We start from the raw sequence: 12666 nt of genomic DNA, 5'->3' as shown, positions 1-12666 counted from the left end.
CGGAATGGGGAGAACGCGCTGAGATCAGCGAGTCAACCTGCGAGCGTGGCAACCAGACCAGAGCACTGAGTGCCGTGTCCAGGCTTTCCTTAGACACTACACACATGGGCAGCCCATTCTAATATCTCGTCACCCTTTGTGGGAAGAAATTCTTCCTAGTGTCCAGTCTAAACATTGCCTGGTGCACTTAAGGCTGTGTCTTCTTGTCCTGTCCCTTGTTCGCTGGAAGCAGAGCCAGCCCTCGCGGCTGTTCCCTCCTGGCATGGAGGTGCCGAGAGTGAGGTGTCCCTGTCCCCGCACACCTCCTCCAGGATGATCCCCCCAAGCTCCTTCAGCCCTTCTGCTCGGGACATGAGCTCCACACCCTTCCCCAGCTCCCTTCCCTTCCCTCCTGCCCCTCAGTGTCCCCGCACAATTGAGGGGCCCACAAGTGGACACAGCACTGGAGCTGTGGCCTCCCCAGTGCCCAGCACAGGGCCACAAGCCCTGACCCGCTCCTGCCGGCCATTCCCTGCACCCCCGCCCTGGCTCGGCCTCGGCGGGCTCCGGCTGCCCCCGCGGGCTGCGGGGCTGTGGGGAGAGGCTGCCCCGACAGCCGGGACCGAACGGCGGCAGCTCCGGGTCGGGGCTGTGTCCCCGCACTGGGGACACCCCCGGTGTTGTAGATGGGTGGGGTGGTGATTGGTGCTCGCTAACGAGGAATGGATATATGTGTGTTAAAAGAAGTTTTGTTAAGGTTCGAGGTTCTTTTGATGAGTGACTCTGTTGTAGGCTGTTTTAGAACCCCTTTTAGTTGTGCCTTTAATCCTCTCCTCTGCCCTCTCTGCTGTTGCCCCCAGACAGCCGTGGTGGTCGGGGTTGTGACAGACGTGTGGGGAGCGTGTGTACGCCATGCCCTTGCGTGAGGCAGCCAGCAATGGGGGAAGCTCATACTGGGGGTCTTGGTGTGACAACACCTCACCTCCAATACAGCTGCAAGGTCTCCACCAATGCGGCAAAGAAGAGTTGACTGGCAGACTTTAGGAGGGGCCAGGGACACATAAGGAAAATGTTTAAATATGTATTTGGCTGACGCAACAGCCGGGGTGTGAAAGGTGGAGCCGCCATTTTGTGGACCAGCCTCTGGCGGTCAGCCACGCCGCCAGCACTGCCCCATTTGCTTTGTGAAATTTTCACTTGTTGTCAGTAAAACTTTTATAACTCATTCCCACTTGGGGTCTGAGTTGTGTACAACACCCAGGCTGAGGTGGGATGGGGTTGGTGACTCGGGAGGGAGGGCTGGGAGCCATCCCTGGGGGATTCTGAGGAACCCCGGCCGCGTGTGAGGGGAGCCCGGGCTGTACCTGGCCCGAGCACACGGAGCCAGCGGCCGCATCCCGGGGATCCATCCACCCTCCGCGGGATAGATTGCTAATGCCATGGTTGACTCACAATTAAAAGGAAAAGCTTTATAGATTTATAACTATAAAGGTTTTACCCCCTTGCATTGTTATCAGGGGACAGCCTGGGTTTGGGACATTTGGGAGGGTTGGTTTGTCACTATGATAACATCTGACCTCCAATCAAGATTTAAGGAAGCGAACTCCACCACTGAGCAGTGAAGAAGGGATCAATGGACAGAACTTTGGGAGGGGTTAAAGGGTTAAAAGGCAAAACCTCCATTGTGTGGGTGAGCCCATGGTAGGAAAAATCCTTTGCTCCCAGTGCCGTCATATTTTCTCTGTTCAGTCTTCTGTTGTATTTTTGATAAGGTTTTAATAAACCTTTCTAAATTTTTGGAAGTGAGTAGGATTTCGCACACTCCGTGTGCTCTGCCAAGCATGACGAGGATCTCTCTGAGGGCAAGAGTCTGGCTTTTGTGTGGCAAAAATCAAACAAAATAAGTCTTAATGGGACTAGAAGATAAATCTCCTAGTGCAGACTGGGGTATCTGGACTCTGGAATGCACACAGTGGGTCTGTGTACGACCTGCAAAATGTGACAAGCCTAACATACTTCTGCAGCAGGAATTGCTGCTGGGGTGTCCTCTTCAGCCACTGTGGATAAGGAGCAAAATTTACTTGGTTCAATCAAGGCTGGAAAATATTTATTTTCAGAAGGAGATGAAAAAAAGCTGCTAGAAAGTCAACTGAGGGCAGCCTATGTATTCGTAAGTGCATTTCCCTTTCGCATGAAGAAACCATAAACACAGAACAAAATTCCTAACCCTGCTACAATATTCTTTATATATTTTCACAGATTCCTATGGTCAGATCTGCATTTCTGTCCTGGATTTCCCTTTGTCTGTAAGCACCAGGGCAGGCCATGGCCTTGCTCATGACAACATTCCAGCTCACAGTTTGTAGCCTCTACATCATTCATGACTCAGAACTCTGAAAGTTCTTCAGCAAAAAAAGTCAGATGAGTCAGAAAGTTAATTAACCTGTACAGGTACATTTTTAGGGGAAAACTGAGAATCCCACCTCTAGAAATATTTTATTGATAAATACTACAAATTATGTTTTGTTCTATTACTGTCCATTTTGTACCAGAGTGCACCGAAAGGCACAGGGAGGGTGCTGGGATGTCCCAGAAGGTGCTCTCAGGACCTTGGGGCACCTGGGACTTCTGCTGGACCCCGGCTGAAGCTGTGACAACTGTGCCCAGGTGTGCAAGAGGGACAATGGCCCCGGGGCATGGCTGGCAGGGCGTGGGGCACTGGGGAGGCCACGGGTCCAGTGCTGTGTCCAGCTGTGGGCCCCTCAGTTGTGGGGGACATTGGGGGGCTGGAGGGGGGGAAGGGAAGGGGAAGGGGAAGGGGAAGGGGAAGGGGAAGGGGAAGGGGAAGGGGAAGGATGTGGAGCTCATGTCCTGTGCAGAGGGGCTGAGGGAGCCTGGGGGGCTCAGCCTGGAGGCTCACAGGGGATGTTCTTGCCCTCCTCAACTGTGTGACAGGAGATGGAGCCAGGGGGGCTGGCTCTGCTTCCAGGGAACAAGGGACAGAACAAGAGGACAACTGGACGCAGTCTTAAATGTGCCAGAAGATGTTTTGGTCATATTTAAGGAGGAATTTCTTCCCTGAAACGGTGATGAGATATTAGAATGGGGTACTCGTGTGTGTGGTGGATTCACTGTGGCAGGAGGTGTTCAGGCTAAGCCTGAGTGTGACACTCAGTGCTCTGCTCTGGTTGCCATGGGGGCTTTGATCCCTGTCTGCACTGTGCCAGGGGGCCCCCAAAGGCCCAGGGTGGTTTCTGGGTGGCCCCAGAAGGCTCTTGCAGGCTCCTGTGACAGCAGGGAAGGGGCAGGAGCATCCCTGGGGGGCTCAGACAGACCCACAGAGCTGCTGGGCTGCAGAGCTGCCTCACAAGGCAGCTGAGGCCAACCAACAGGGCCTTTGCAGCCTCTGAGCTCCCAGCTGCATCTGCTGGTGACTGATCCTGGCAGCAGCTTCGTAATAAACTTCTTCAAGGGTGCTGATGTCCTGAGACATCCCTACAGACATAACCCACAGCAGTTTTCATGTTGGTGCATCAAGGAAGAGCAGCGTGAGGGTTCCTGTGCTGACACTGGTGATGTCCCATGGACCAAGGAATGGCAGCTGTGACCACAAATCTCTGCATTGGCACTGATGGAGCAGCCACAGCTCTTCCTCACAGGTCATCTGTATCTCAGGGTGGATTGAGCTGAAAATGATCCACATGTCAGGCTGATCTGTGCATGTCTGAGGACATTTTGCAGAGCAGTTCACAGTTTTTCACTTCAAACTGCCCAGGCTTAGAAGACACACAGATGTAGATGCTGTAGTGAGCAATGCTCATGCACATGATTGAAAAAGCAGTCAAAAGCAAGGAAAGAGCAATAAATCCTGAAAGAATAAATAATGAAATTAAATAGTTACATTGGGAAATAGGAGATGTGTTTAGAGACTGGGTTTCTTATGCCAGAAAGCCATGACACGGCAAACTTTGAATAATTCACCAGTTCAAGAATGTGTCAGCAATCCCACTTCTTCAGGGGGATTAAAGAAGGAATGAACAATTCCCCTGCTCTGCTCTGAGTTACACTCACTGATCATGAAATATGTGAGGGAAAGCCAAAGCTGTAAAATCAGTAAAATAAATTCCACAGCTGAGGTAAACATTACACTGAGACTCTAAGTAAATAACATTAATATTTATATATTAATGTTAGGCAGCACAAAGGTGCTGCTGGAGGTGGGGTGGCTTTGAACTGAGCAGGGACCCAGAGAGGAGCAGCCTCTCTGGCAGGAGCTCTGACTCCATCCACGAAGGATAAACTTTTCTCCCTCCTACTCCCATTCCAGCAACCCAAACCTGAAGGAAAATGCACCTGTACTTATTCCCCAGCACATGAACTCACCTCCATGGAAACATCTCCCCATTCCACAGCCCACACTTGAGGAATTGGGTTTTTTCCTCCTGTTCATCAGTACAAAAGTGGGAATTTTCTTGGAAAGGAAGGAAAACTGGCGATTTTGGTGCAGGTTTTGGTGGCAATGGGCAAGCCATCAGCTGGGACTGCAGGCTTTGAGTACAGACCCTGCCAGGTTCTCAACATATAAATAATCAGCTCTACTCATTTTTTCTCTGTTGCTCTTTCAGTCATCAGCCATTGTTTTATAGATGAAATTGGGGTTGGGGTTGGTTTTTTTTGTTTTTGTTTTTTGTGGGTTTTTTTTTTTTTTGGTTGGTTTTTTGGGGGGGGTTATTTTTTTTTTCTGTTTTGTTTTGGGTTTTTTAATTGTTTGGTTTGGTTGTTTTCCGGTTTTGGGTTTTTTTTTGCAATATTTATATTTTCATTCTTCATGTTCTACTTCTCTTTCCCCTGAGGTTTTGGAGGGTTTATTTTAGCAGAGCTTGGCACTGAAGCTTCTATCACCTATTTTTAAGTCAAATCCTCACATCCTTGTATTACCCTATGTGACAGATGGACCTAAATTTTTTTTCCCCCTCTGGTAAGAAGTAATTAGGTTTTGTGAGGAATTGCTGGTCATGAGATTCCCATGGGGCAAGCAGTTCCTTGGGATCAGGCTCACCAAGGTCAGGGTGTTATTTTACAGCTTTGGCTGTCCCCAGGGTCATAAACACCAGAGGCTGGATCCCCTCTGCTTTTGCCTGGGCTGGGGCATAAATGGGCTGTTGAAAACATGACCAGGGAGAACATGAGTGATTTTTAACCTAATTTCTCTAATGTTTTTTAAATTACGATTTAAAAAAAATTCAAATGAACAGATGTTCTTCAGATTCTTCAAGCACAAAAATCAGAAAACACTCATCTGTGCCTGCCCTGTTGGGGGAAAAAATGGGTAAAAAGTCCTCAGGCTTCTTTTGCATCCCAGGAAAATCCTCCTGTGAAGCTGCTGCACACTTCAATATACTCTAAGTCACCTTACTGAGGAAAAAGAAATTAAATTAATGTGGTCATGATGGTGGAGAAAATACAGCCCATTTCTACTGGGTTGTTTCCCAGCCTACCTGTTAGACAAGGTTTTAGCTTTACAAATAGCTTGAAAGACTGAGAAGGGAATCTGCCAGGTCGTTTGCTCAGAGAAGGGCAGGTGCAAAACTAAAAAAAAAAAAAAAAAAAAAATCAGGCAGGGTAGGAAGTGATGAGGTTTTCATTTGGCTGGTTCATGAAATTGTACAGACACTTCATGCTCAGCTTTTTGCATCCACTTTTGCCTTTTACTTCCAAGCTGGGCTCCAATTTTTGCTCCTCCAATCAGAGCCTCCCTTATTTCCCATCTGGGACATTAATTTTCACCTAAATTCTGTTTTCATGCCTGGGCTGCTGCCTTATCCACAGGATCTGAGCTTTCTGTTTGCTGCTGGGGGCTGGCTCAGCTTGCAGACTTCTTGGCCTGTGAAGAGTTTCATGAGCAAACTCCTTCCTTCCCACTTTATTTAACATGAACCTCATGCCTCCAGAGGTGTGGGAGGGAAAAGAACCCCTCCCAGGAGGAGGGAAAATGGCCAGGGGAGCCTGGGGAAATCTGAAGGTCTGGGGAAGGGAAATATGCAGGAATGTCACGTTGCCTGTAATTACAGTGCAGAGCAGCTCTCCCTGTTAATGGACTGGCATTAGGGAGAGCTGGGTGCCCAGGATAAGCTGAAGCCCATGGATCAAACACCAGGGGTAATAAATCAACAGCTGCCCTTTGGTGGCTCAGCAGAGGAGCAGGAGAAGCTACTTAGGATGAAGAAACACCCCCGAGCAAGGAGATTTCCAGATCCATCTCCGTCTGTGTCTGACAGGTCAGGAGAGGAGATTGGCTTTTCATTTGTATTCAGTGAAAAACCAAAATTAAACAAAAACAAAATTATACACTCACCCTCCATTAGCTCCCTCAAAGCAAAGTGCCATTTGACCCACTCAAAGCCAGCACTAAGTGCTGATTTCCCAAAGTCTGCCTAATTCCTGGGGGCCAATTTCAGATGGCACAGCACAGCTTTGTTTAAAGCCAGCCCAGCCCTCCCAATGAGCCTGGGAGCTGCAAGTCCAGCTCATCCTCACCACAAGGCACAGGGGATCCAAAAATTCTTGTTTTCTCATCAAATATCCCAACCCATAATGATCACAAGATGCTTGGGTGTGTTTTTCACCAACATTTTGGCTCTTGGACTACCTGGAGGGAAAGGCACAGAGAACAGCCAGCCAGGGTGACAAGGACAAAGAAGGACAGGTTTGGAAGGCCACTCTCACAGTCACCCAGTTTTACCCTTTTTGATAAGGATCACCCAGAAAAACACTGCCCATGCACGAGGAAACACAACCCTGCTCAGCAAAGGGTGAAAAGAGCCCTCCTGGGCCTCCTCTTCCCCAGGCTCCAAACTTGGCACAGCCTCCTCATTTAACTCATTGCAGCCACAGAATCATTAAGGTTGGAAAAGCCCTCCAAGATCCACCCACTCCCCAGCACTGCCAAGGCCACCACTAACCCGTGTGTCCAAGGACAACATCCACAGCATTAAAATGTCTAGGCTTGAGTGCAATTCCAGAGGATTTCCCCCCAAAGTTAAGTACTTTATATCCACAATAATTCAGTGTAGTCAGCATTTGGGCACTGCCATCAAAACTAGGGACACAAATGGGTGGAAATGAGAGCTCTTCCAGGATTATCCCAAGTACTCCTTCCCTGTGGAGGTGCTGCCTTTGCCTGGTTTCGCCCCTTTCTGAGGGGAGCTCTCAGGGGCAGTTGGAGTCCTGGAAAAACAGACCTTGGGCTGGGCCAGTCTGGGAATTTTGTGTTCCTGTGCTGGCAGAAACCTGTGATCTCAGCAGCAGAATTAAGTGTTGCTCAGTTCAAAGGTGAGGGGAGCTGGTTTGTGTTCAAAACTCCTGAAAATGGGATTGTGACAGGGCAGGGTTGGGAGTGGAAGCGATGGAGGGGCTTTGGGCAGGGGGTGGTGAGCAGGAGAGAGTGGCAGATCCCTGGGCTGGCAGGTGGTGCAAAGCAGGACCTGCAGGCAGTGGGGACGGTGCTCAGGCAGGGGATGGCACTGCTGAGCCCTCCTGTGGAACCCCAGCTCCCAGCAAAGCCAAAGGCATCCCTGAATCCAGCTCCATCTCGTGGCAGGAGCCCCAGCCAGAGCAGCCAGGCACAGTGACAGGGAGAGAGAGGTGACAGCAGGGCCACACCTGACCTGGAGATAACCCCCTCCCTGGAACCTCCTTTTCCTAGTGCAAAACTACCCTCAACTGTGAAACTGAGCCCTGGGGAAGAAGCCATTCCTTCTGGAGGAATCCAGCCTCACTCCCAGCAGCTCCCTGTGTCCCAGCTTTGTCACCTGCCTGTGCCTGGTGGAGGGAGACCTTACAGCCTCAATGCCAGTGGTGGCACTGCAGTTCTCATGGGATTTGAGGAATTATGATCCCCCTCCGTTAGGAAACAAGGATCTCGGGCTCCCAGGGCAGGAGATAGATTTTTCTCTGCAGGCTGGGTGCCTTCATCAGTTGTTAAGCTGCTGGAAAATGTGTGGTCACACCAGAAAAACACCCCTGATGAGGATGTCTGGGCATCTTTATGAGCAGAGATGACATGTTCAGCCAGAAATCTCTCTTGACTTGACCCCCAGAAAACATATCACACTGCCAGCAAACCCAGGACCTAGCCTGAGGTTTCTTTAACTAAGAGAGAAGGGAATAGTCCGCAAAACTTCATCCAAAGCCTGTTTGGGCTGGTCTCCAGGATGGGGAGGCTGCAGAGCAGGAGTTGGGGTGATGTCTGCTGCAGCTCATTAGCAAATGTGTTTGATTACAGCCCATCCCTACATGGTGTGCAGCACCCTCTGAGCAAGCTGTGCCACATCTGGAGCTGGCTGTGCCAGCAGAAGGAGCCCAAAATGAAGCTAAAAACATCTTGGTTCTGTGGGGAGGACAGAAGCTGCTGAGGCAGGAGGTGTGTGGTGCATCCTGCTGCTCCCAGAGCTTCCCTGCAACAGCAGGAAGAGGAGTGGGTGTGGAAGGAGCAATTACCAGGGACTGCACAGCTTTGAATTTATACTGATTAATGGGCCCTTTTCCTGTCAGAAGGAAAATCACACGCAGTCAGCCCTGGCAGACACAAAAATCCATCAGGTTTTCAGCCCACCTCGTGCTGTCTATTGACACATTTAGATACAACCCAAACCCCCACATTTTTGTGAAGATTCTGTAAATGTGCATAAATTTGATGCCAGAAAGAGCCCAAGGTGGGCAGGCCCTGGCACAGGGTGCCCAGAGCAGCTGTGGCTGCCCCTGGATCCCTGGCAGTGCCCAAGGCCAGGCTGGGCAGGGCTTGGAGCAGCCTGGGACAGTGGAAGGTGTCCCTGCCATGGCAGGGATGGCACTGGATGGGCTTTGAGGTCCTTTCCCACCCAAACCATTCCCTGATTCTGTGATTGACACTTGGGCCCCCAGTGGGGGCTGTGTTTGAGCAGAGGAGCTCATCCCTGCAAGCAGCAGGAGAGCAGCAGGCACTGCACCAACCCCAGGGTGCTGCCCAGCCTCAGAGCCCCCTGCTCCTGCAGGAACACATGCAAGGAACTGCTAACAATTGGGCAAGTTGCTTTTTCGCCTCATTTTGCCCAAAGTGAGGGGTGGGGGGAGCTTTCCCACCAGCACTGTGCCTGGGGACTCTCAGTTATTCCCAAATCACCCAGGTAATGCTGGAGGAAACACATCCTCACGTCTCCTGTGGTAGCTGGGCTTCCAGCATCCCCCAGTCCCACCTGGAGCATCCTGCCTTGTGACAGCACAGAGCCTCCAGTCTCAGAGCTCCCCATCCCAGCTCTAAGGCAGGTTTGGTATCATGAGGCACTGACAAACCTGGGGGGAGTTTTTCTGGAGCCCTCTCAGACCTTCTGGCAAGAGGGAAATGCAGAGCGTATCTCTCACCTGGCAGGTCCGAGTGACTTGAATGCTTTGCTGAGCACAGCAGAGCAGTGCCAGCTACAGTCCAGGCTGAAAATACATTGTCATCCATCACAGTCCCAGAAGGTGGCAAATATCCAACACTTGGGACAGCTGGAAGGCTGGGAAAGACCCAGAACTCAGGGCAACTTCTTAATGCCTTGGTTTTACAGAACAGGATGTTAAAGGTGTGGAAAACACGTCTGTTCTCAGAGCAGCTGAGGGGACCCCCACTTCTGGGGTGCCCCAGGCCCACAGGGACTGCTGACCCTCCTGTGCTCCCACAGGGTGGGTGGAGATGGCCCTGAGCTGGGAGGAGCGAGGGCTCAGCCCTCCCACTGGGGACAGAGCCACTTATTCCTCGGAGTGACTGCAGTGTGCTCTGGCCAGCAGCAAAGGAGATCCTTCAGCTTCCCCTGGGAGCTCTGGGGACCACCCTGAGGTGGCAGAGCACTGCCACCCCCTGAGGAGCAGTGGGAGCTCCGATGAAGATGTCCCTTAGTGATTGCACCTGGGGCTAACCCCGAGCCTGCCAGCTGAATGATGATTAAACTAAACGACAATTAGCAGTGTTTTCACCTGGAGGGGGTCAGCCGGGACACCTTCCACTGTCCCAGGCTGCTCCCAGCCCTGCCCAGCCTGGCCTTGGGCACTGCCAGGGATCCAGGGGCAGCCACAGCTGCTCTGGGCACCCTGTGCCAGGGCCTGCCCACCCTCACAGGGAACAATTCCTGCCCAATATCCCATCCAGCCCTGCCCTCTGGCAGTGGGAGCCATTCCCTGTGTCCTGTCCCTCCATGCCTTGTCCCCAGTCCCTCTGCAGCTCTCCTGGAGCCCTTCAGGCCCTGGCAGGGGCTCTGAGGTGTCCCTGGAGCCTTCTCCTCTCCAGGGGAGCACCCCCAGCTCTGCCAGCCTGGCTCCAGCCCTCGGGGCATCTCTGTGGTTTCCCCTGGAGTCTCTCCAGCAGCTCCAGCCAGGTTTTCCTGGTGCTGCACCCCCAGGGTTGGTGACAGCAAAAGCTGTAACCCGGGTCCTAGCAGGCAGGGAGGAAAGAAAAGATGCATTCCATTCTCTGCTCCCTGAATTCCCTTGCCGGGGTTATCCCAACCCTTGGAATACGGATGCTGCCCTGCCTGCCAAGGCCCTTCGGCAGAGCACGGGGACAAAGCCCAGCCCCGGGGCAGGATGTGAATAACATGAATTTCAGAGAAGTTCTTGATCTTATCGTTTAAACCTTCCGGCTTGAATTAGGTGAGAATCCACATGGAAACCGAAGGGACCTGGTGAGCTTTGAATCCCGGTTTGCATCCCAAGTGCCTGGGGCTCGCTGCAGGGCCCGCAGCTGCCGAGGGCTCTGAGTGAGGCCAAATCCAATAGAGCCTTTCTGAGCTGGGAACACTCATTTATCACAAATGGGGATGTGGTGACGTGCTGGAACACCGGCTCGGAGTGACCTTTGCTGTGTGATGGAGTGGGGTCCCTGGCTGTCATCGCCTCAGGGGATGGAAACAAGCTGGAAATGGGATGGAAATGGGGTAGGAATGAGATGGAAGTGGGATGGAAACAGATACTCCCGTTCTGCAAGCGCTGCCCAAAACCCCAAAGCTGCTCAGGGACAACACTGGGGATGGCTCAGCCGCAGGGAGCCGCGTCCCTCCCGACGCTGCTGCCTGGCCACTCACATGCCGATGGATTTCTCTCCCACAGCCTTTTCTGGGAAGTTTGCTGCATAACTGGGAGTCGGGATGTGTTGGTGAGTGCTTCTGTTCTGCGCATTGCTTCTGGATGGGGAGCAAAGCACCTTGATTAGCAGATGCTGCAATATACACACGGATGAATTCCCCCATCGAAAATGGATAGATAAAGTGAAAGCTGCCTTCAGGAGGTGTTGCTGCTGGTAACAGTGCTCGGGGGAAGGGGTTTAGACCCGGGGGTTCTCTGGCTGGGTGTTTATCCCTCAGTGACCCTGGCTTTTCTCCCAGGGAACAGGGACAGGACCAGAGGAAACGGCCGCCAGCTGCAGCAGAGGAGGTTTAGGTTGGATATTGGGAAAATTTCTTCATTGAAAGAGGGAACAGGCACTGAAACAGGCTGTTGGGAGCCGTGGTGGAGTCACCAGCCATGGAAGGGTTCCAAAACCTTGTAGATGTGTTTTGGGGACATGGGTTAATGGTGGACCTGGCAGTGCTGCCTCATTGGACTCGATGATCTCCGAGGGCTTTTCCAAACTAAAAAATTCCATGATTTTCCCATGCAGGGCTCTGGAGGATGCTCTCCTCTCCCTGAGCTCCCCTGCAGCTCTCAGGCTGCCCAAGAAGCACCAACAGCTTCAATGCCTGGGACCATTCTGGGACAATTTTCCCAGCTCTGATGGTGGACATCACCTTTAATAAATAAATAAATCAATTTACTGGTCATGTGTCCTCGGTGACAGCTGTGTCCCAAGCCCACCCTGGCAGGAGAGCAGCTGTTGGGAGTGGGGTGCTGTCCCAGCCCCTCTTCCCGTGGCTCCAGCTGGCTCTGAGCACCCCATGGATCAGGATCTGCCTGGAGTGCTGCAGTCTCTATGGAGACCCACCTGAAGTGCATCCATATGGAGAGGAACAGCTTGTTCCTCATGTCCCCATTCAAGGGACATGGGAGACAATCCCATCCAGATGGACCTCACCACGACAATAACACCCAGAGTTCTGGGATTCCTCTCTAGGGAATGCTGTAGCCCTGGGCTCTCCCCCAAATCCAGTGTCCCTGTGGGATGAGCCCACCCCAGCTCCTGCTGCCACTGGGTGGGTTCAGGGGACACCTGTGGGGTGCAGGTGTGCAGTGTCAGTGTGGGAAGGGGGACCTGGCTGGAATCATCCCCCGTGGGTGCCCCAGGGCTGTGTCATCATGGAATGGTTTGGGTTGAAGGGACCTCAAAGCCCATCCAGTGCCACCCAGCCATGGCAGGGACACCTCCCACTGGGGACCACCCTGAGGTGGCAGAGCACTGCCACCCCCTGAGGAGCAGTGGGAGCTCTGATGAAGATGTCCCTTAGTGATTGTACCTGGGGCTAACCCTGAGCCTGCCCAGCTGAATGATGATTAAACTAAATGACAATTAGCAGTGTTTTCACCTGGAGGGGGTCAGCAGGGACAGCTCCCACTGTCCCAGGCTGCTCCAAGCCCTGCCCAGCCTGGCCTTGGGCACTGCCAGGGATCCAGGGGCAGCCACAGCTGCTCTGGGCACCCTGTGCCAGGGCCTGCCCGCCCTCACAGGGAACAATTCCTTCC

The sequence above is a fragment of the Passer domesticus genome, chromosome 15 (genome assembly GCF_036417665.1).
Source record: "Passer domesticus isolate bPasDom1 chromosome 15, bPasDom1.hap1, whole genome shotgun sequence".
Classification (NCBI taxonomy): Eukaryota; Metazoa; Chordata; class Aves; order Passeriformes; family Passeridae; genus Passer; species Passer domesticus.
This window is presented reverse-complemented; position numbering follows the sequence as displayed.